This window comes from Astyanax mexicanus, chromosome 3 (genome assembly GCF_023375975.1).
Source record: "Astyanax mexicanus isolate ESR-SI-001 chromosome 3, AstMex3_surface, whole genome shotgun sequence".
In the NCBI taxonomy this organism is placed as follows: domain Eukaryota; kingdom Metazoa; phylum Chordata; class Actinopteri; order Characiformes; family Acestrorhamphidae; genus Astyanax; species Astyanax mexicanus.
The window spans coordinates 56,893,039-56,917,648 of NC_064410.1; the positions used below are offsets into that span (position 1 = coordinate 56,893,039).

Sequence of the window (24,610 nt, forward strand, 5' to 3'; positions counted from 1 at the left end):
CCACGCATATAAACGTTGTCCAGCTCTGGACATCAAGGGACCAAAAAATGTCAGGTTTTGGCTGAAGTTTGAAGCACTAATTACGGAGTGACGTATGGCGGTGATTAAAACATGAAAGTACGTAGATCTAAGAGCTCATCCTGTCCTCTATGTGGGTCACAGGCTTCTCCAATATTTCATCTGGACTCCAAGTCAATTACTGGAACATCTAAGCTCTCTGAAGTGCCTGCTGCTGCTAGTGCTGCTGCTGCCGCTGCTGCTAGCCAATAGAAAGCATTCAAAACCCCACATCTCTGTGTAGTGCCATGTGGAATCATATCATCAGTAAGAGTAACAGTAGTATCGGTAATGGCAATGGCAATATTCTATTGGGCTTTCAGTGAATTACTTGTATTGTTCTCTTCTCTGGGCCAGAATGAGTGACAACATACAGGGGTTAGACAATAAAACTGAAACCCTAACCTGTCATTTTAGTGTGGGAGGTTTCATGGCTAAATGGGACCAGCCTGGTGGCCAATCTTCATTAATAAAATGTATTCAAACTAAAAGTATTGCAATGCACACAGCATTATGGGTGACATACCAGAGTTCAAAAGAGGACAAATTGTTGGTGCATGTCTTGCTGGAGCATCTGTGACCAAGACAGCAAGTCTTTGTGATGCATCAAGAGCCACGGTATCCAGGGTAATGTCAGCATACCACCAAGAAGGACCAACCACATCCAACAGGATTAACTGTGGACGCTGTAAGAGGAAGCTGTCTGAAAGGAATGTTCGGGTGCTAACCCGGATTGTATCCAAAAAACATAAAACCACGGCTGATCAAATCACGCAGAATTCAATGTGCACCTCAACTCTCCTGTTTCCACCAGAACTGTCCGTCACCACAATAAATTATTGTGCTCTAAAACCAGGTGTTTCAGTTTCATTGTCCAACCCCTGTATATATATATATATATATATATATATATATATATATATATATATATATATATATATATCTTAATATATAATCTTAAATTAATACTAAAGTCTTCCAAACTATGAAAACAAATATGAACAGAAACTGTGAGTGCTAATTCACGGCTGGTTGCTATGGTGTCTCTGCTGATTACTAAGGTGTTGCTATGGTATCCGTAGTGGTGTCACGCCTGGCCCTGTTTCCTGTCTGTCCTCGTGCCTGTGTTGTCCCACGTGACCCGTGCCCCTGTGTTCTGCCTGTGATTTTCCATTACCTCATGTCTCATTTGTAGCTCCACCCCTTCCCCAGGTGTTTCCACTCCCAGTGTGTTTCCTGTTATGTTAAAAAGCTTTCCTCTGTCACCTGTCCTGGTCGGTCTTTGCACTGTCCCCCGTTGTCTGTCTCTCTGCGTTTCTCTGTCTCTCTCTGTGTTTCATAGCCTTAGCCCGAGTCCCTTGTTCTTTGTTTATCTTCTTGTGTAATTCTTGTTTTGTTCAGTTCTGTTTTGTTTGTCTAGCTTTAGTTATTAGTTTACTTCTGTGTTCCCTAGTCACCTAGTGTTTAGTCTTTTAGTAGTTTATTCCCTAAATTTATACAGCTCTGCCTTGTTTAGTTTTGTATTTATTCAGTTCCTCGTTTGCTTTTGTCAGCCTCCCTATTTGTTTGTAGTTTATATTTATCTTCCTGTTTATTCTGTTATTTTCTAGTTCCCTGTGTTTTCCCTAGTTTATTCCCTTGCCCTGTTTTAGTTTATCCTGCCTAGTTTTATAGTCTCCCCGTTTGTTTATCTTTAGTATCTCTTGTTTGTTTGTTAGTTTTAGCTCGCCTCTGTTTCTTGTTTTTCTTTGTTTCTTGTTTACTTGTTTATTTGTTTATTTATCATTAGTCTCTCTCTCTTGTTTATTCCTAGTTTATTTTCCAGCGTTTGTTTAGTTTTATGTTCTCTAGCCTCCCTCGTTTGTTTAGTTATTTTGTTGTTACGTGTTTACTTGTCTCTTTGTTTAATAAATTCTCACCCTACCTGTGTTTACATCCGCCTCCTCGTCTCTCTGCCTGGGTCAACCCTGACAAGTGGCTGCTATGGTATCTGTGCTGATTGCTATAGTGTTGATAGGGGGTTGCTAAGTAATTCAAATTTAACATGACAATTGTACAAAAATCACACCTTGTATTTTGTATTTTGGGAAAAAATGCAACAAGTTCTATACGTCTTATATCTTAAAAATTTCAGCCCGAGTTAACCAGACAAAAATCAAGGGGAATAATAATAAGAAAAAGACTTAAGAAGAACAGTTGTGTAATCGCAGTAATATTTAGTAAACAAAAATATGTTTTATATTTTAGATTCTTCAAATGTTGACCATAAACAGCTTAAAGAAATCACAGAAAGCTCAGCTTTGCCATAACATTCATGTTTACGATAAGTGACTTGTCTATTTTGTGTCAAAATTTTGTGAAAAAAACTGACCAATAAATAAATTTGCTTGTTACACTAAATTTAACTAAGATATAAATAAAGACGTTGGTGCTATATTGGAGCTACAAGATCAGGAACAAATAAACAAATATAGAGCTCTGGAAAAAAATTAAGAGAGCACTTCGGTTTTTGAATCAGTTTCACTGATTTTGCTATTTATAGGTTTATGTTTGAGTAAAATGAACATTATTGTTTCATTCTATAAACTACTGACAACATTTCTCCCAAATTAAAAAAATATATATATTGCCATTTAAAAGATTTATTTGCAGAAATGGAGAAATGGCTGAAATAATAAAAAAGAAGATGAAGAGTAAATACTGCAAATAAAACAAGTTCTTATTCATAAAATTAAAAAAATTCAGAGTATAGAAATCAATATTTGGTGGAATAGCCCTGGTTTTTAATCATAATTTTCATGCATCTTGGCATGTTCTCCTCCACCAGTCTTACACAGTGCTTTTGGATAACTTCAAGCAGTTCAGTTTGGTTTGATGGCTTGTGATCATGCATCTTCCTCTTGATTATATTCCAGAGGTTTTCAATTTGGTAAAATTTTTAAGTGCTTTCTTATTTTGTTTTCCAGAGCTGTGTACAAATAAAAAGTTATAAAGAAGAGTGCACTGATAAAGCAATGTATATAAGGATCTTTTACATATTGTTTCCTATTAAGATCAATTCTACATCAAATACAGAGGCTGTGCTTCCATCTCCTCTTTTTTTTTTTTTTTAAAGGTTTTTTGATGTCTTTTTTTTTTTGTTCCCCACCTGATCAGCCTGGCGTGTGCTTATACAAGAGTCTCACTGGTGATTACATGATTTCCTTTTACTGAAAAGCACACGATGTGCTCCAAATCAGAGTGGGAGAAATTTCATGCTTTTAGACATAGAAGAGCAGATCAGATAGATCAGGTAGTAGAAATGTGAGGGAAGGAAATGGGAGCTGACTGGCTGCCTGCACGCCCACGTCCTCCTCTAAAGCTGGATATTCCTCAAGAAACTAACTGATCAGGGAAGACAATGCTTCTGAACTCCAGCTCCTCTGTTTCAGCTCAGCTTCTCTCTGTGTGCATCCATGAAGCTCCTTCTGCTTTATAGCATCTGCATAACAGTGCCAACCATGGGGTCACTGAGATGTTCTTCCCCAAAACTAAAGAAAAACGAGCAAAAAGCTCGAGCCAAACACCAGAAGAAAAAAAAATTGTGATTTAGAAAGTGCTATAACAGTGATGGTATTGAGACTATATTAAAGAGTGAGAAACAGACGGGATCTGGAGCTGCAGGGTCGCTACAGCAACCAGAAACATTCAGCTTTTCACTCGCTGGATCTTTCCCCTGCAGGGTTGCCAGATTCACGACTTTCCTGCCAAATTAGGGTAGTTTGAAATTGCAGTGGCGGGTGGAAATGATGCTTTTATGGGGTGCGTTATGTGTGAGGAAATTTGTAAATCTGCTAAAGGCGGCAAAGAGATTTAACGCCTCAATAAATAAATAAATAAATAATTACTTTAGTGAGGGAACGTTGAATGTTGTGTTGAATATCTGGCAACTTTAAGAAAGACAAACACATAGAGCACTATTTCATCAGTCTGCAGGCTTGATTTAGGGTGTGTCATCAACCTTTACATGTAACTAATTAAAATAGTTATTTTTTATATCAATACAGTATTACAAAGCAACATATTGTGATAATTTAATATACTAATAATACACCAACCATGTACACTACTATATACTTCCTAAACTACTTTATACTCCCTATACTACCCTATTCTTTACCACTTCTATTAGTACCCTACATGCCCCTATACTCCCTATACTCCCCTATACTCCCCTATACTACCATATAATTCCTATACTTCCATATACTCCTTATATTACCCTATACTTCACAATACTTTTAGTAGTACCCTATACACCCATACACTCCCTATACTCCCCTATACTACCATGTACTCCCTATACTACCCTACACTCCCTATACTACCATATACTTTACAAAACTTATAGTAGTAGCCTATACTCCCCTACACTCACTATACTACCCTACACTGCCTATACTACCATATACTCCCTATACTACCCTATACTTTACAAAACTTCCAGTAGGACACTATAACCCTTTACACTCCCTATACTGTTCTACACTCCCTATATTACCCTACACTCCCTATACTACTGTATACTCCCCATGCCACCCTATAATTGACCAAACTTCCAGTAATAGTCTATACTTCCCTACACTCCCTATACTATCATGTACTCGTTATACTACCCTATACTTTACAAAACTTTTAGTAGTACCCTATACACCCATACACTCCCTATACTACCCTACACTCCCTATACTAACCTATACTTTACAAAACTTTTAGTAGTACCCTATACACCCATACACTCCCTATACTACCCTACACTACCTATACTAACCTATACTTTACACAACTTATAGTAGTAGTCTATATACCCCTACACTCCCTATACTACCATGTACTCCCTATACTACCCTACACTCTCTATACTACCCTACACTCTCTACACTACCCTACACTCCCTATTCTACCATATACTCCCTATACTACCCTATACTTTACAAAACTTCCAGTAGGACACTATAACCCTTTACACTCCCTATACTGTTCTACACTCCCTATATTACCCTACACTCCCTATACTACTGTATACTCCCCATGCCACCCTATAATTTACCAAACTTCCAGTAATACTCTATACTTCCCTACACTCCCTATACTATCTTATTCTCTCTTTACTACCATACACTTCCTATACTACAATATACACCCTATTCTACCCTATACTTTACCAAACTATATACACCCTACACTCCCTATACTGTCCTACACTCCCTATACTACCATATATTCCCTATACTACCCTATACTTTACAAAACTTCCAGCAGTACCCTATATGTCCCTACGTTTTCTATACTCCCCTACACTCCCTATACTATCATGTACTCGTTATACTACCCTATACTTTACAAAACTTTTAGTAGTACCCTATACACCCATACACTCCCTATACTACCCTACACTACCTATACTAACCTATACTTTACAAAACTTATAGTAGTAGCCTATATACCCCTACACTCCCTATACTACCATGTACTCCCTATACTACCCTACACTCCCTATTCTATCATATACTCCCCATACTACCCTTTACTTTACAAAACTTCCAGTAGGACACTATAAGCTTTACACTCCCTATACTGTTCTACACTCCCTATATTACCCTACACTCCTATGCTACCCTATAATTTACCAAACTTCCAGTAATACTCTATACTTCCCTACACTCCCTATACTATCTTATTCTCTCTTTACTACCATACACTTCCTATACTACAATATACACCCTATTCTACCCTATACTTTACCAAACTATACTCCCCTACACTCCATATACTGTCCTACATTACCTATACTACCATATACTTTACAAAACTTCCTGTAGGACTCTATATTCCTCGACACTCCCTATACTGCCATATACTCCCTACACTACCCTATATTTTCCAAATCTTTCAGTAGGACCCTAAACTCCCTATACTATACTCCCTATGCCACTTGAAATATTGTGATCATTTAATATTTCAATATTTCTTGCACCCTTAATTGGGATGCACAAAAAATGATGTGTGATGAAAAACCTCTGTTTAAGATAAGAATACTTTACTACGGCCAGCTTTTTTTCTCCTCTGGAAGCCCAATTTTCAATCACATAAGCATTTCTGAACCTGTGTTGTGTGTAAAATGTGTACTGTAAGGTCTGCTCCATGTGCACAGCAAATCCTCAGAGTGTGAGTGTGAGCGTGAGAGGTTCGGGGGCAGTGTCTCAGTGTGCCACGGCTGGGGTCATGGAGCGGCGCCAAGCAGGACTTACCCCGGCTGCTCAGGTTAAACTCTCCAGTGAGAACACGCATCTCTGAGCTCCTTCATCAGCAGCTGGCTCCTCTCCCTCTCTGGAGAAACACAAAGACCCAGTGGGTTAGATTTAAAGCTCTGAAAAGAGAAGACAAATGGCTATTCATTACAGCTCTTCATTAGTGCAATCTGCCTTCATCCCAGTTCCTGTTTTCCTTTTTTTTAGTTTAAGAGTATTCCACAAGATAACAAAAGGAAATCTTTCCGTATCTGAAAGGAAAAAGTGCTTTTCATAGTGAAACTTCTCAAATCGTCACACATTAGCATGGCAGACACAAACCAGAGTCGATACTGAGCAGAGGAGCTACATAGCTTAGTTTGAACACTAAGACTTGTATTGATGAACCATCCATTCACAGTCTATGATTAGATGTTCTATTAATATCCTGCAGGTCGTGGTGTCATTTAAATGAATATACCCTGCTGTAAAGCTGTAATTACAGCTTGTGGAAATGAGTCAACACTAACAAGCCAATTATTAACACTCCATTCATTGTATGGAAGCAGAAGTTTGTACGTGTTCGTAACTATCAGCATTGATAAAAAAAAAAAAAAAAAAAAAAAACTTTTCACACATCACTGTCATGTAAAAACCTCCGATCTTAAAGATGATAAAAGTAAAGTCACCTGTTCTAGCAAATATTCTCTATACTTGTCAGGATAACCCAGGCAGGGTGACGAGGAAAGCGGACACAAGTGCAGGTAAGGGCGAAATAAATAAATAATTTATCAAATAAATAGCAAAGAAACAAGGAAACGAGGAACAAGTAAACATGTAACAAAGATAAACGAATATCCAAAAACCAAAACAAACCAGTGAAACAAAAGAACATAAGCTAAGCCAACAAGAGATAAAGATAATAAATAAACAGGGAATATATATATAAGGGAAGAAACTAGAAATAAACAAGGAAAATAACTATAAACGAGAAAACAAGAAATAAACAAGAAACAAGGAACTAAGGCTATGAGAGAACAAGGAAACACTGAGAAAAGCTATTAAACACTGAGAGAGACAAACGACAGGTGAAGGTGCAAAGACCGACAGAGACAAAGTGGCAGAGGAGGGCTATTTAACAAACAGGAAACACACTAGAATTGGAAACACCTGGGGCAGGGGCGGAGCTACAAATGAGAAACACATGGAAAAGTACTGAGACAGAACACAGGGGCACAGGTCACGTGGGACACACACAGAGACATGAGACAGGGCTAAGACCTGACAATACTACTATATAGCCTGTGTAGCCTACAGTCCCTATACTGATCTATACTCCATATACTAACTTATTATACATTTACTATCCTACAGTATCATTCTCTATACTTTATTTTAATGGTAACTATGCTCCTTATACACCCTTTATGATACTACAGTCACTATACTACAAATACCCCTAAACTTCTCCCCTATTTTACACTATACTCCCTATACTCCCTATACTACCCTATATACTATAAATTATCTTCCTATACTACCCTATACTTTAATGGCAAATATACCCCCTATGCTTCTTATACTCCTATATACTAAGCTATACTCCCTGTATGACCCAATAATCCCTATGCTCCCTATATAAACCAGTATACTGTACTTCCTATACTGGACTATACTCCCTATACTACCTTATTATACATTTGCTATTCTATAGTATCCTATTCTCCCTATACTACCTTATACTCCCTATATTATGTACTATGATTTATGTTAATGGTAACTATGCTCCTTATGCACCCTATAGGATCATATAGTCCCTATACTCCCTATACTACAGATACCTCTCTCCCTATGCTACTCTGTACTACAAATTATCTCCTTAAATTACCCTATACTTCAATGGCAAATATACAGTGCTCCCTATACTTCTTATACTCCCATATACTACATTATACTTCAATATAACCCAATAATTCCTATGCTCCCAATGTGGCCCTACAGTACCCTGTACTCCCTATACTACACTACGATTCATATACTACCCTTCACTTTCTAAACTACCATATACTCCCTATACTATCCTAGACTTCCTATACTACCATATACTCCCTATACTTTACGAAACTTTCAGTAGTACCCTATACACCTCAAAACTCCCTGTACTATCCTACACTCCCTATACTACCATACACCCTCTATACTACTATATATTCCCTATACTACCCTATACTTTACCAAACTTCCAGTAATACCCTATACTTCTCTACACTTTCTATATTACCATATACCCCCTATACTCCCTTACACTTCATATACTACCATATACCCCCTATACTCCCCTACACTTCATATACTACCATATACTCCCTATAGTCCCCTACACTTCATATACTACCATATACTCCCTATACTACGCTACACACCCGATACTACTATACACTCCAAAATACCCTATACTTCTAAAAGTACCTTATATTCCTCTACACTCCCTATACCGCCCTACACTCCCTATTCTACCATATACTCCCTACACTACCATATACTCCCTATGCCACCCTATACTTCACCAAACTTCCATTGAGTAGAATATCTACATAGTTTGATTATAAAGACTTGTATTGATGAAATAGCTGTTCTATTAATATTCTGCAAGTCGTGGCGTCATTATAAAAGAACACTGCTGTAAAGATGTAATTACAGCTTGTGAAAATGAGTCAACACTAACAGGCTAATTATTAACACTCCATTCATTGTGTGGAAGTGAACGTTTTTCCCGTAAACTCTGCGCATTTTCCCAGCGCTGATAAGGAACGAGAATTCGCAAGAACAATCACCACCAAAACCCCCAATTATGGAGGGAATGAGCGGCGTATCTGTGTGATCCTCAGTCCAGTGCCGTCGCGTCCTTCAGCTCAACACTTCAGTCCTGTTGCTGCAGTTTTACAAGAGGGCCCTCCTAAACCCCCCTTCACACCCCCCCCCTCCACTGCATGCCCAGCCCGGCACACAGGTCATAATGAAGAGCCCGGGCTTCTGAGTGGATCCTACTGTATGTGGATGAAAGGCTGAAAACACTCAAAGCAAACCTCTCTCTCTCTCTTTATCTCTCTCTCTCTTTATCTCATATTCTCTCCCCCTTTCTTTTTCTCTCTCTTTATCTCATATCTTCTCCCCCTCTCTTTCTCTCTCTCTCTTTATCTCGTGTTCTCTCTTTCTTTCTTTCTTTCTCTCTCTCTATTTCATATTCTCTCCCCCTCTCTTTCTCTCTCTTTATCTCGTATTCTCTCTCTCTCTTTCTTTCTCTCTCTTCATCTCATATTCTCTCCCCCTTTCTTTCTCTCTCTCTCTCTCTTTATCTCATATTCTCTCCCCCTCTCTTTTAACTCATATTCTCTCCCCCCCTCTCTCTCTCTCTCTCTCTCTCTCTCTCTCTTTATCTTGTATTCTCTCTCTCTCTTTATCTCATATTCTCTCCTCTTCTCTTTCTCTCTCTCTCTCTCGCTCTCTCGTTCGTTCTTTCTTTCATCCCGCACACCGTAGGGTAATTATGCCTGTCTGCATGCTGATCCTGTATCTTTAGCTCTCCGTGTGACAGCGGATCGATATGAGCGGCTCGGAGATGGGTGGCCCTGTGAGCTTCTGCTGTCACGGCCGGGCCACTCTGACGCATGAGGCTTTCTTTCCCCCGGCCATCGATCCCAATGCAAATTCAGCCCCTGCTTCAATTAGCCAGAGTACGCTGCGCCTGTGATCAGCAAGCCAGGCCAACTAATTAAGCCCTACACAACTTTCTGCACCGCCCAGTTTAAACAACTGCGGGAATCTCACTGCGCAAGTGATCAGCCCTCAAATATAATATTTCCCTTTCTGATTGCACCGTGGAGGTGAGGCAGTCAGAGCTGAGGCTTTAACTTCTGAATAAACCTTTTTACAAACTCAGTGCAGTATGGTAGTGTATGAGGGTATGAGGGTATTAAACCCCTGGCTGAGCAAATACATATGTAAAACATATTTGTCATAAATTAAGTAATAATTAAATTATTTTTGTCATAGAAAAACCTTCGCTAAAGTTGCAAATTTACAGAAAAAAAGAAAAGCTTCTTAACATTCAATAGAAGACAAATCTTAAAATATATAAAGCAAAAAGTAATAAAGTACAAATATTTTAGCTCCATTAATTTAAGAGTGTTTCTATCAGTCGTCATTAGTGTATTTTCTTCTTAACTTCCAGTAGTACCTTATATTACCCTACACTCCCTATACTACCATATACTGAATATACTACCCTACACTCCCTTATACTCCCTATATTATCCCATACTCCCTACACTACCATATACTCCATATACTACCCTAAACTCCCTTATACTCCCTACACTACCCTACACTACCATATACTCCATATACTATCCTATACTCCCTATGCTACCATATAATCAATATACTACCCTACACTCCCTTATACTCCATATACTATACTATACTCCCTACACTACCATATACTCCATATACTACCCTAAACTCCCTTATACTCCCTACACTACCCTACACTACCATATACTCCATATACTATCCTATACTCCCTATGCTACCATATAATCAATATACTACCCTACACTCCCTTATACTCCATATACTATACTATACTCCCTACACTACCATAGACTCCATATACTACCCTACACTCCCTATACTACCATATACTATACTATACTCCCTACACTACCATAGACTCCATATACTACCCTACACTCCCTATACTACCATATACTCAATATACTACCCTACACTCCCTTATACTCCATATACTATACTATACTCCCTACACTACCATAGACTCCATATACTACCCTACACTCCCTATACTACCATATACTCAATATACTACCCTACACTCCCTTATACTCCATATACTATACTATACTCTCTACACTACCATAGACTCCATATACTACCCTACACTCCCTTATACTCCCTATACTATCCTATACTCCCTACACTACCATATACTCCATATACTACCCTAAACTCCCTTATACTCCCTATACTATCCAACACACTCCCTACACTTCCATATACTCCATATATTACCCTACACTCCCTTATACTCCCTATACTATCCTACACTCCCTACACTACCATATACTCCATATACTACCCTAATCCCCCTTATATTTCCTATACTACCCTACACATCCTTATACTCCCTATACTATCCTACACTCCCTATACTGCCATATGCTCTCTATACAATATCTATATAATACCATACACTCCCTATACTCCCCTACACACCCTATTCTTCCCTACACTACCTATATTACCATATACTCCTTATATTCCCTTACACTCCCTATACTGTCCTACACTTCATATAATACCCTACGCTCCATACACTCCCCTACACACCCTATACTATCTTACTCTCCCAATACTACCATATACTCCATATACTACCCTATACTTTATAAAACTTCCAGTAGTAGCCTATACTCCCCTACACTCCCTATACTACCCTACACTCCCTATACTACCATATTCCATAAGAAGAAGAGCTTATAGTAAAATTATAATTTGAAAAAGTGCTTTTTAAATTTATTCAGGTTATCCTTGTCTGGTATTAAAGTTCGTTTGATAACTGGAAAAACATCAGTGTGACAAAAAAGCAAAAACTAAATAAATCTGTAGGGGGGAAAATGCTTTTTCATGTCACTGTACATTATCACACAACAACAACAACAACATGCTATACATTTAAACGATCCACTATAAAAACAATAAAACGCATCCACTGCTTTCAAAACATCCGTGAAATGAATCCCCATCCATCCCGACCCAGGTTATTTAGACAGCTGTGTTATTCTAGTGAATGTCACCTTATTCTGCATGCAGTAAATATGTTAAATCACATTTGGAGGGAGTGGGTCTGTGTGAAATGATCCATAAAGACGTCCCAGGGAATGGTACATCCATTCAGACAGACTACCCCAAGACATGAAGACGCCCTTGTGGAAATATGAAGCTATCAGTATGCAGATCAGAGTATCTCAGTGTTGTCACTCACTTATCATCTATCATCTTAATGCCTTTCATGTTGATGGATATCTTGTGGATTGTATGTGGAAGCTGCTCTTATAAGCTGTGCCGAGACTCAGTTCTCGAGGATAAGAGAGGGATTTTGGTGGGAGGAAGAGTTCCTGAAAGATTATTAGGTCAGTGGCGTGTGTTATAAACTCTATACGCTCGTGTTGCTCTACTGAATAACTCATTTTTTAATAAAACAGCCTCTTGTAAGCAGATTGACGCAGTTACAGTGCAAGTTAAGAGTTTGCATACACCTTATATTCAGGGGTTTTTACATTATTAAAAAAGCAGAATGTGTTTTATACTTTAGATTCTTCAAATTAGGCACCTCTTGCTTAGATAGAGACAGTTTTGCACATCTTGGCTGGATTTTCTCAGTCACCTTTATGAGTCACCTGGAATTCAGGCTTTCAGTTAACAGCTGTGCTGAACTCATCAAGAGTTAATTACTTGAATTTCTTGCCTCTTAATAAAGTGTTTGAGAGCATCAGTTGTAAAGTAGTGAAGAGGTAGAGTTGGTAAAATTCAGTGAATAGCTCTATTTAAGTAATATTTTAATTCATATTATGAGACGCAAGAACTACTCAACTAAATAAAGACAACATACTTAAATTAATGAAGCTCAGTCAGTCAGAAAAAAATTCAAGAACTTTGAAAGTATCCTCAAGTGCATTTGCAAAAAAAAAAAAAGGCAATCAAAAACATTGTGATGATGAAACTGGCTCTCATCAGGACCGCCCCAGGAAAGGAAGAGCAAGAGTTATCTTAAGGTTAATCAGAATTTCAGTACCATAATAATTCATTTTAATTGTACCAAGCAGGCCTGGGAGCTATGCTATTGTTGGTGATTGCTAAGGTGTTGCTAGGTGGTTGCTAACGTATAGGAGCTGGTTGCTAAGATGTTGCTGGTTGGTTTCTAAGATGTGATTCTTTTAGTTACTTGTTACAGTGATTTCATTCAGCTGTCCAATAATGTGTTTAATAGCTTTAAGCAGGTATGGTATAGGTATATGGTTGCACATGGGTTGCTAGGTGGTTGCTAAGATGATGGTTTGTTTCTAAAGTGTTGCTATCATTTAGTCGATGGTTCTGTAGGTGTTGGTAGCTGAGGTATCGGTGTTCATTGTTGGGTTGTTTCTGAAGTGTCATCAAGTGGTTGCTAATGTGTTGCTAGGTGGTTGCTAGGCTGTTGCTAAGAACTGCTGCTAATTGCTAAGGTTTTGTTAAGGTTACTTAGAAAATCTTGCTAGTTTAGAAATTCTGCTAATGTTTGATTTTCTTTAGTTGTATTTAGCTGTTGGTTGATAAGATGTTAGGTGGTTGCTAGGTGATTGCTAATGTATAAGTGTTGGTTGCTAACATGTTGCTGGGTGGTTTCTAAGATGTGATTCTTTTAATTACCTGTTACAGTGATTCCATTCAGCTGTTTAATAATGTTAAATGGCATCAAGCAGGTATGGTATAGGTGTTGGTTACACAGGTGTTGCTAGGTGGTTGCTAATGTATAAGTGTTGGTTGCCAAGATGTTGCTGGGTGGTTTCTAAGATGTGATTCCTTTAATTACTTCTTAAAATAATGCAATTTAACTGTTCAATAATTAGTTTAATGGTACCAAGCAGGCATGGTAGCTATGCTATTGTTGGTGATTGCTAAGGTGTTGCTAGATTATTGCTAATGTATAAGTGTTGGTTGCTAAGATGTTGTTAATGTTGTATTCTAGGTGGTTGCAAAGCTGTAGGTGTTTCTTGGTGGTTACCATGCTTACGGTTCGGTTACTAAGGCACTGCATTTATGTAGCTGTTGGTAGATGTTGCAAGGTGGTTGCTAATGTATAAGTGTTGGTTGCTATGATGTTGCTGGGTGTTTTTTGATATGCGATTTCTTTAATTACTTCTTAAAATAATGCAATTTAACTGTTCAATAATTATTTTAATGGTACCAAGCAGGCATGGTAGCTGTGCTATTGTTATTGGCTGCTAAGGTGTTACCAGGTTATTGCTAATGTATAAGTGTTGGTTGCTAAGATGTTGTTAATGTTGTTTTCTAGGTGGTTAAAAAGCCGTAGGCATTTCTTGGTGGTTACCATGCTTACGGTTCGGTTACTAAGGCGCTGCATTTATGTAGCTGTTGGTAGATGTTGCTAGGTGGTTCTTACGGTATTTCAATGTTTTATACTAATATTTTTTGGGTGTAAAAATGTTTGTCTGAACAAATGAGTTTCCCCAAGGCGAATCTGAAGCTTAATCAGAATTTCAGTAACGTGGAAAGCCTCAATAACGCTGGTTAATTAGCTGGTAAAGATGCAATTTGCATGGCAGTGAAAGAAGTGATAGTGAAAGTGCCTACAGCAGCTGCCGTGCGACCAGAGAGAGCCCGCGAGGCCCCGAAGGCAGCGGAACCCAGGGGCGGCCAGAGGAGCGCTTTCGGAGTTCTTGGGCGCTATTCTTTTAATTAGTCGTTATAATGATTCCATTTAGCTGTTCAATGACCCATTTAATGGCAGCGAGCAGGCCTGGGAAGTGCAGCGTCCTTGGCAGGGTCGATCTCGCAGCTGCCCTGGCCTACGCTACCTCTGCCCCCCTCTCCTGCACCGCCAGGCCTGGAGGGGAGCGATGGGGGCCTCCAACTGTGTCCTGTAAACACGGACCCGATGCTAAATGGCTATCCGAAGCACATGGCTAGCTTTCATATCGCTGTAGTTGGTGGGGAGTAAAGCATGTTGCGGATCAGGGTTTAATTAATTAGGGAACAGCCCCTGCGGGTAGCAAATAAAAACAATTAAGCCCCGATGAGCTGCTATAAAGACATGGGTAATGGAAGCGGGGGATAGGCAATATACATGCATATCATCACTGTCATAAACACACACAGTCTGATTTTGCTATTTATAGGTTTATGTTTGAGTAAAATGAACATTGTTGTTTTATTCTATAAACTACAGACAACATTTCTTCAAAATTCCACATAAAAATATCGTAATTTAGAGCTTTTATTGGCAGAAAATGAGAAATGGCTAAAATAACAAAAAAAAGTTCAGAAATCAATCAATATTTGGTGGAATAAACCTGTTTTTTAATCACAGGCATGTTCTCCTCCACCAGTCTTACACACTGCTTTTGGGTAACTTTCAAGCAGTTCAGCTTGCTTTGATGGTTTAATGGCTTGTGATCATTCTGATCTTCCTCTTGATTAGATTCCAGAGGTTTTCAATTTGGTAAAATCAAAGAAACTCATCCTTTGTTTTTCATCGATAAATGATTGCAAGCCATTATGAACCTTAAAAGAAATTCAATAAAGAAATAAAGAAAAACGTTGAATGTGTAGGTGTGTCCAAACTTTTGACCGGTACTGCGCATTTTGACAAAAAATAATTGGGACACCCAATAATGTATTATTTCTTCTGAAATCAAAGGTATTAAAAAAAATAGTTTATTACGCATTTGTTGGAGTAACTGTTTCTACTATCCACAGAGAGATATCTATGAGATTTACAAAAAAATGGCTGTGAGTATTTGATTGCATTTAGAAAAAAAGAGAGTATTTGTCAGGATGTCAGGATGTTAGGAATAATCACCACCAGATCTCATTCCCAAGTAGCCAGCTTCCTACAGGGGCACTTTCAGTAGGCCTTAGTTGTAGGACCAGAGCAGTAGAGTGTACACATGGGAGAATAGAAAGTATTTAACTGTATGGAATCAATTTAACATCAATAAGTAAAATAAATAGATTAAATAAATTTAATAAATTAAATAAAAAAATAAATGGTTATATGTTTCTTGACAGTCAGCCCTAGTGAAAGAAAAAAGTAGATTAAAGCATACTAAGCATTATTAGCTATAGTGCACTAAAGTGTTCTTGTAGCCACATTATTATTAATCAGTATATTTAAAGAGTGCTAAAATGGAACAACTTTTTGTACTTATTATACTTTAATTATAGTATAAAAATAGTACAAAAGTCTTACTTAAATTGTGTGAAGTGTACTTACCTGTACTAAAATGGAACTATTTTAAATATACTTAAGTAACATTTAAACGCTACTTCATGTATGTAACCGCATATTTTAAATATGCTTACAGTACAATTATAATACATTTAATGAGTATGTACTAAGAATTGATGTTAAATATATTTACGTTGGAGTACAAATATGCCTCTTGTTCCTGTCTTTTATATACGTAGTACACTTCTAGTATACTTCATTGGGTATAAAAATATATTTTAATATACTGTACTACAATTTTTAGTGTGTTACAAATTTACTTAAAAACTTATAAATGCAGTAACTTCATTTACTTTCTAAAAAGTTACATAATACATTGTACTTTAAGTGAACTACTGTAACAGCTGTTTTTAACACACTTTGCTACAAATGTACAAAAGTATATTTGGAAATAAGTATTTTAGAAGTACATTGAATTGCATTAAATTGAAAGTGTGCTTCATAAATCTGTGGCTCTTGTTCTTAATAGTCTTTATTTTTCTTCCAAATTGCTCTTGAGACAGCAGCAATATGTGGACGAGCATTGTCCTGTTGGAATAGTGCACTAGAGTGTGAGTTCAGGAAAGATAGGGCCACTTTTTTCCAGTGGCCTAAAGTGCTGTCACTATGTTCAGGCGATCACTTTTTCGAATCCCGGTCATGCAGCTTGCAGCATCTCTAGTTGGGTACAGTAGATGGCGCTCTTTCACCTGCTCAATCCAATGGGTGATGTTGATCAGCACAAGGCTGCGTCTGTGAGCTGATGTATCAGAACCGTGTCACTGCGCTTTCCTCCGAGTATATTTCTTTCATTTTACCAAATTGAAAACCTCTGAAAGATAAATGATCACAAGCCAACAAACCAAGCTAAACTGCTTAAGTCTTTGCACCAGGAGTATAGGGCATGAAGTTATCCAAAAGCAGTGTGTAAGACTGGTGGAGGAGGACATGCCAAGATGCATGAAAACTGTGATTACAACCAGGATTATTCCACCAAATATTGATTGATATCTGAACTCTTAAAACTCTTTATGAATATAAACATGTTTTTTTCTTTGCATTGTTTGAGATCTGAAATCTCTGCATCTTTTTTTTTTTTGTTATTTCAGCCATTTTCTCTGTTTTCTGCAAATAAATGCTCTAAATGACTTTGGAATTTGGGAGAAATGTTGTCTGTAGTTTATAGAATAAAACAACAATGTTCATTTTACTCAAACATATATCTATAAATAGCAAAATCAGGGAAACTCATCAATTCAGAAACTGAAGTGCTCTCTTATTTTTTTTCCAGAGCTGTATATATATATATATATATATATATATATATATATATATATATATATATATATATATATATATATATATATATAAATCTATAGACACATTGTGTCAAACAGTCTCGTGTAAAGAATAAAGGCTCATAAATAAAGCATATTTTTTCCCAGGCCTTATCTGTCTCATATTCTCTCTGTATCTCAGTCAGTCAGACACTCATCTCAAGCTTCCCTCTGACCTACATGTGATGTAAGCCTGTCAGGAGGAGGGTGAGCAGACCCATGAGGAACTGCAGGCCCCATATGGTCCTGAGGAGAGCTTCACTCACCAGCGAGGGAGTGAGCGAGCGAGAGCACTGACCACAAACGCTGCCTTCTCCTGCCTCGCCCTGCCTCCCTCCGTCCCTCCTGCCTCTCTCTCTCTCTCTCTGTGTCTCTGCCTCCACGCCACTCTCTGACTGCGGCTGCTCAGCTGCTGACAAGAGCGCAGGGGTGCACGTGGCAACCAGGGACCGAAATAGCCCTGCTGTGGTCCACTTTGCTCCTGACATGTCCACTAAAAATCCCCCAAAACGGACAAAATAAAGGACGCCGCATGCCAGCGCACGTCTTCGGAGACACGTCTCTATTCAGACCGTCTTCTCTTATCTCCGATCCGAGCCCCGCTCCTTTTCATTGGGCGGATTTACTGGGACATGTGCCGCACCGACAGCTCGCATCGATCCCCATTCATCAATATTGATAAGCAAAATGTTAATTGGCGGTGTGGCTTGTCCTACATATAAACAACAGACTGTTAACAACAGACCTCCCCTAAGAATGATATAGAGCTCAATGATTAATTACAGCAAAGTTAAGGATGCTGCTTCAACTCTTCTGCAGTGCGAAGCGGGTCAACACCCATGTGTGCGCGATTATACAGTATATATTCCGTAAACTTGCAGCGCGCGGTTGACTCGGGTCGAGCGTCAGAATTTTAGATCATATAGAAGAGCGTGGAGCTCTGACTGCATCCCTGCAGCTTTCCACGTCTTACTGCTGTCAAAAATACTGCATTATTAAAGTTTGATATGTTTACAGTTTACTCCAAAAGCTACGATGTACTATGTATATATTTTATATATATATATATATATATATATATATATATATATATATATATATATATATATATATATATATATATATATATACAGCTCTGGAAAAACTAAGAGACCACTTATTACCAATTTGAAAGCCTCTGGAATATAATCAAGAGGAAGATGGATGATCACAAGCCATCAAACCAAACTAAACTGCTTGAATTTTTGCACCAGGAGTAAAGGCATTAAGTTATCTAAAAGCAGTGTGTAAGACTGGTGGAGGAGAACATGCCAAGATGCATGGAAACTGTGATTAAAAAACAGTTATTCCACCAAATATTGATTTCTGAACTTTTAAAACTTTATGAATATGAACTTGTATTCTCTGAACTGACTTTGGACTTGATAATAGAACACAGTGGATCAACACCTCAGATGACATGTCTCTCTGTCCAAACCATCACTGATTGGTGGAAACTTCACCTCTAGACCTCAAGCAGATTGGACTGTGTGTCTCTCCACTCTTCCTCCAGACTCTGCTCCCTTGATTTACAAATGAAATGTAAAATTTACTGATGATCAGTGATGGTTTGGAGAGACATGTCATCTGCTGGTGTTGATCCACTGTGTTTTATTATCAAGTCTAAAGTCAGTGCAGTTTTGTTTTCCCACAAAATCTTACAGCACTTCATGCTTCCCTCTGCTTTTATTGGAGATGCAGATTTCATTTTCCAGCAGGACTTGGCACACTGCCAAAAGTACCAATTGCTCTTATTTATTATTAAAATTTTCTGAGATTCTGATTTTTGGGGTTTTATTGGCGGTAAGCCAAAATCATCAACAATAAAATACATAAACACTTAAAATGGATCACTGGGTGTAATACATCTAACTGAATTACTGACAAGAAGTAACTTTTCAATGATATTTAAATGATTTGAGATATACACTAGTATATACACAGATGAAGCAAAAATACATTTATTATTTGTTTAGATCCACTGATCATATAATTATAATATAAACATGTAGTCCTATTTCTGTTTTCATGCATACATTATAATTGTCCTCCTACCACTCGTGTGAAGATCAAAAGACCCAGACCCATACCCGCTACTGGATCACTGGAGTGTGTGAGAACGTGATCCTGTCTTGATTCGACCCAGCAATTAAATATACTCCTTTTATTTGAGCTAAACTGCTGATAAGGTGCTGTTTAATCTGATATATTACTCAGATAAGGCTAATTAGCACAGCTATGAAAGAAAAACGCTGTCTCTGCTGCTGCTCCATGCTGTTTACATGAACGGTCTGTGCTGCATTCACTGCTCACAGCCATGAAACTCCATTTACTAAGTGTACATCTGCACTGAACATCCTATTAAAAACACTGTGTTTGAAAGTATAGCATTTCAAAATCTTGTGGAAAATATTTTCTGTACTGTAAAGACAGTTTTTCCAACAAAAGCAGAATAAACTGTTTAAATATCATAGAAGCAATGAATGTGGAGGTGTCCCAAATCCTTCATCTATATAGAAACAGTTTCCCAGTCTGGAATTAAGCCTAGTCTTAGACCAAGTTTGACTTTTAATAGTAAATCTTCAATTAAAATGTATTATATTATAAAAAGTAAAATGTAAATATATTATAAAATATATTATAAATATATTATAAAAGTCTATATGACACATTTTTAGTTTAAAAAAAGAGTAAAAAAGTAACAACAAATATCAGCTGTAATTCTGAACATCCACAGAATTCATCCTCCTCCAGTGTATGAATTTAAAACTGGTTCATCATCTCCATCATCCTCATCCTCAGCATTTGTGCTGTCCACACGCCGTATCTCAGCCATCTTAATTGCTCTGGTCAGTCATTTGCATTTCAATAATTTTCCTCATTTCCTCTGAATAAATAAAGCCTCATTCCAGATGAGCAAGACTGAGAGAAACCAATTTTTCTTCAAGTCAATCAAAAGCTTGATTTATATTTATATTTTTAGTAACAAATAGTTGTGTTATATCCAATTATTCACAACAATATTCTATGATTAACTGCGATTTATTGCACTTTTTCTTCTTAAGATGCACATTTTTAAAGTGGATATTTCAGTATAAATAAAAGAATGAATGTAAGAAATGTAAAATGCAATTATATTTATATTAGTGGTGTCAATTAAAATACTAGTATATACTTGTATGTTTGAGTGTAGATAAAGCCGTAACATGGGGTGCTGGAATAAAGAATGCATGATGAATTGAATAGAGGAAACTTTTTTGTACTTTATTATAAATATCTCAGCTTGGTTGTAAGGATTTCTGAATTGGAGCTTAATTAGCTGAGTATAAAAGAGTGTTTTCACACCTGTAGTTGTGTTATAGTTTCTATGGTCCGGATCAGTTGATGAATTTGTTTATTTGGAGCGTTTCTCCCTCTGTTTGGTTTGGTTTCACACAGGCATAAAACAGGCTAAACGCACCAAAATGCACACCAATAAACCACGTGAGCACATCCACTTGTCTCCTCTGATTGGTCAGAGCTGTCTGGTGCAGGAGTAAGAAAGTAAATATAGTGAGAAGATTCTGTGTTCCAGTGTGTATATCTGTGCAGTGTGAAGCTCAATGGGAGGTGCAGCGCAGACATAGTAAACAGAGTTGTGCGGCTGTGAGCAGTGAACGCAGCACATACTGCGTTCTTAGTGTGTAAACAGCATGGAGCAGCAGCAGAGACTGCGGTTGTTCATAGCAGTATATTATCTGGCTAATATATCAGATTAAACTGTGCCTTATCAGCAGTTCAGCTCAATTAAAAAGAAAGTACATTTGATAGATTGGTGGCGTAATCAAAAAATGTGTTAAAAATAAATAAATAACGCATTACTGATTCCAAATTAATCGCAAGCGGTGATGCTTTAACACTGACAGCCTTAGTGATAAATTCTAAAATGTATTAAATTAATATAATTGGTATCTGGCATCAATATGTTAGCTGTAAAGCTAAGCTAAGTAAACAAAACTGTAAATCTTCAAAAAATAAAAAAATCTTTTAAATTCACACAAGTACTGGATGTTAATCCACACAGATTTCTCTCCTGAAAATATCTCCTTTTTATTTGGATGATTAAAGCACTTTAATTTATTTCCAGTAAGCTTAGATTTGGAGATTTCCACTAAAGTTGTAGCATTAGCATTAGCGGCTAACCGGCAGCAGTTAGCGGCTAATGCTGCCCGACAGTGCTAGACTGAGGAATCCTGAGTGTTACCAGGTAAACCAGGGCGATGTCAGCTAGCAGTTCATCACTCGTAGCTTGTTTTAACATGATAAACACATTAGCAGTAGGCTACAGTCTGATATATTCGCCTCTGAACTGAGCTATACAGAGCTAGTGCTTAGATCGGTTAATGGATAATGCTAATGCTGCTCCAGCAGTGCTAGCCAGGGTTAGCAGCTGGCTACAGGCCGATAATACTCCCCTCTGAATGGCCAAAGAGTAAGCGCTTAGCATGGTTAGCCGCTAATGCTAATACGGCTGGAGAAAAATCCCTGAAACTCCTGTATAATGCTGTACATCAGTACAGAGTGGCTTTATTGCTCCTTAATATCTGACTGGTAGAATTCATACATTTTTTTGACGATTTTTGAGAAAATTGAAGGATTTTAAGTGCATTATTATAGTTCTAAAACTATGGTACATACAAATAAGCATAAATACACTAAAAGCTTCAGGAGAAGGTCCAGGAAAACCATCACAACACAACTGAATCTTCAACACTGAATCTAAACTGCTTCACCATCATCTCCATCATCCTCATCCTCAGCATCTGTGCTGTCCCCACGCCGTATCTCAGCCATCTAATTGCTCTGGTCAGGCATTTGCATATCAACATTTCTGCTCATTTCCACTGAATAAATGAAGCCTCATTCCAGACAAGCAGGACCTGAAAGAAACCATTCTCTCAGGGAGTTAACCGACAGGCTGTTTCCACCGTCGCTCTGCTCCCGTCTATTAGTGCGCCGAGAAGGTTTGACAAGACCCAACAATGGAGAGTGAAAACAACGGCAACAAAGCTTTATTGGCTTCTCCAGCGAGCTGCTCATCTGCTGACATGGAAATCCAGCATGTCGCTATTATACAACCTACAATATGGGCCCTTTTACACGTGCAACATCAAAGCTGAAGACAACAAAGGAAAGATACTAATTATTTTACACCGTTGCTGAGCAATTGCAACCAAGACAATAGTTCCCTGCGTCACGCAATGCTGAAGAATCAGGAAACAGCTAACGCTTGTTCAAACATTAAGCAGGAAATGACATTACACAGTTTATTCATGTAATAATATAGAGAAACGCAAGAAACTTTTTAACCCTTTGAACTCTGGGCTGTTTTGGTGTGTTTTTTCTCCGTTTTTGTTTTCAGTTCCTCTTTCAGGTCTTATAACACAGTAATTATATCAGACAGACACATGCCCTGATCTCTTTTACTCCAGAAGACATACGGCTGCTCAAAAATATAATCATTTAAAATGTAAAAGGAAGCAGAATTGTTTTATTTTTCTTGGACTGGCCATGATTTGGTCAAAATTTTACCAAGCGCCTGTTTTTTGTTTACTTATTTTTGAATGTATAGACTTTAAATATATTCACATAAGATATCTTTTCAAAAATGTGTCCAAGCTGTCCCCTGAAGTAAGACTTCACTTCACTTTTGGCATGTCTGTTTAATACCTGCCTGCATCTACTTTCTGTAATTGGCCTGAAAATCCAAACCATAAAAAAACACATTAGGAGATTGCCAGTTCGAATCCTGTTTATGTAGCTTGCCCTCAGCTGCCGGAGCCCTGAGAGAGCTCAATTGAGAGAGCCTTAGCTCTCTCTAGGTGGGTACAATAGATGGTGCTCTCTTCCCACATCACTCCAAAAAAGGGTGATGGATCAGCACAAGGCTGCATCTGTGAGCTGTCCCTCACGACCATGTCGTTGCGCTTTCCTCCGAGTGTTAGCGCTGTGATGCTACTCAGCAATGCTTCATCAGCAGCAGTTCAAAAAGAGGTGGAGCCATGTGCTAGTCTTCACCCTCCTGGTGTTTTTGGGCATCACTAGTGATGTGGGGAGTCCTTATGTGTGAGTTGGGTAATTGACCTTGTAAATTGGGGAGAAAATGAGAATATTTATATATATATATTTTTTTTAACAAACACATTACAACAGAACTAACTACAGATCAGGAGGTCTGAAAAAAGACCAACTCTTCTGATGAGACCCAATTTTGGTGTATATGTCTGTGTCTAAGTCTAGATCCTTATTGTTTCCTATTTTACCATATAATGTTTCTCATTATCCAACCTCAAAATGTTATTATTACATTAATAATGTGCTAAAAATGTTTCTAAAGCCTCTTCATACAGAAGCACAGCAGTCTTTATTCATTCCTGGAATTCTCTTTCTAATGGCCATCCTGACTTTGTTTTCCCCTCGATTTTTTTATTCTGTTCACGTCAGGTGTTAACCCCCGTAGAACTCTAGATAACACATATAGTGTGAAAGGACAGCCCACGACCTTTACCAGGAGCTGTGAAGGTGTTCAGAGCAACAACACACTGTACAAACAGCTGTGCAAACATCACATAAAAAGCATGGGATCACAACGTGACAGAAGAGTGAGAACCTGTGAGAGAAGAGCTGCTGTATGTACCGTACATCATATTCTGTGTATCCAATGAAAAACAAGTATCTCAGTTTTTGTGGAGTTTTAGTTTGCTACAAAATTTGAACAGACAAACTGTCCTTTACACTGTGCCAAAATGTCTTGATGAACGAACCAATAGAAATACTTCAAATTGAACTGAAAAAAACTCTTT

The 24,610-nt window shown here is 37.9% G+C and overlaps 1 protein-coding gene across 2 annotated transcripts in view; it reads right to left on the minus strand.

The window, feature by feature from the left end:
• The window catches only part of elfn1a (extracellular leucine-rich repeat and fibronectin type III domain containing 1a), a 230,549-nt gene that overhangs the window by 80,656 nt on the left and 125,283 nt on the right, over positions 1-24,610 (minus strand). For both annotated transcript variants that reach the window (XM_049475535.1, XM_049475536.1), the window contains exon 2: positions 6,348-6,426. The gene's annotated coding sequence lies outside the window, so the exon portion shown is untranslated. The remainder of the gene's footprint in view (positions 1-6,347; positions 6,427-24,610) is intronic.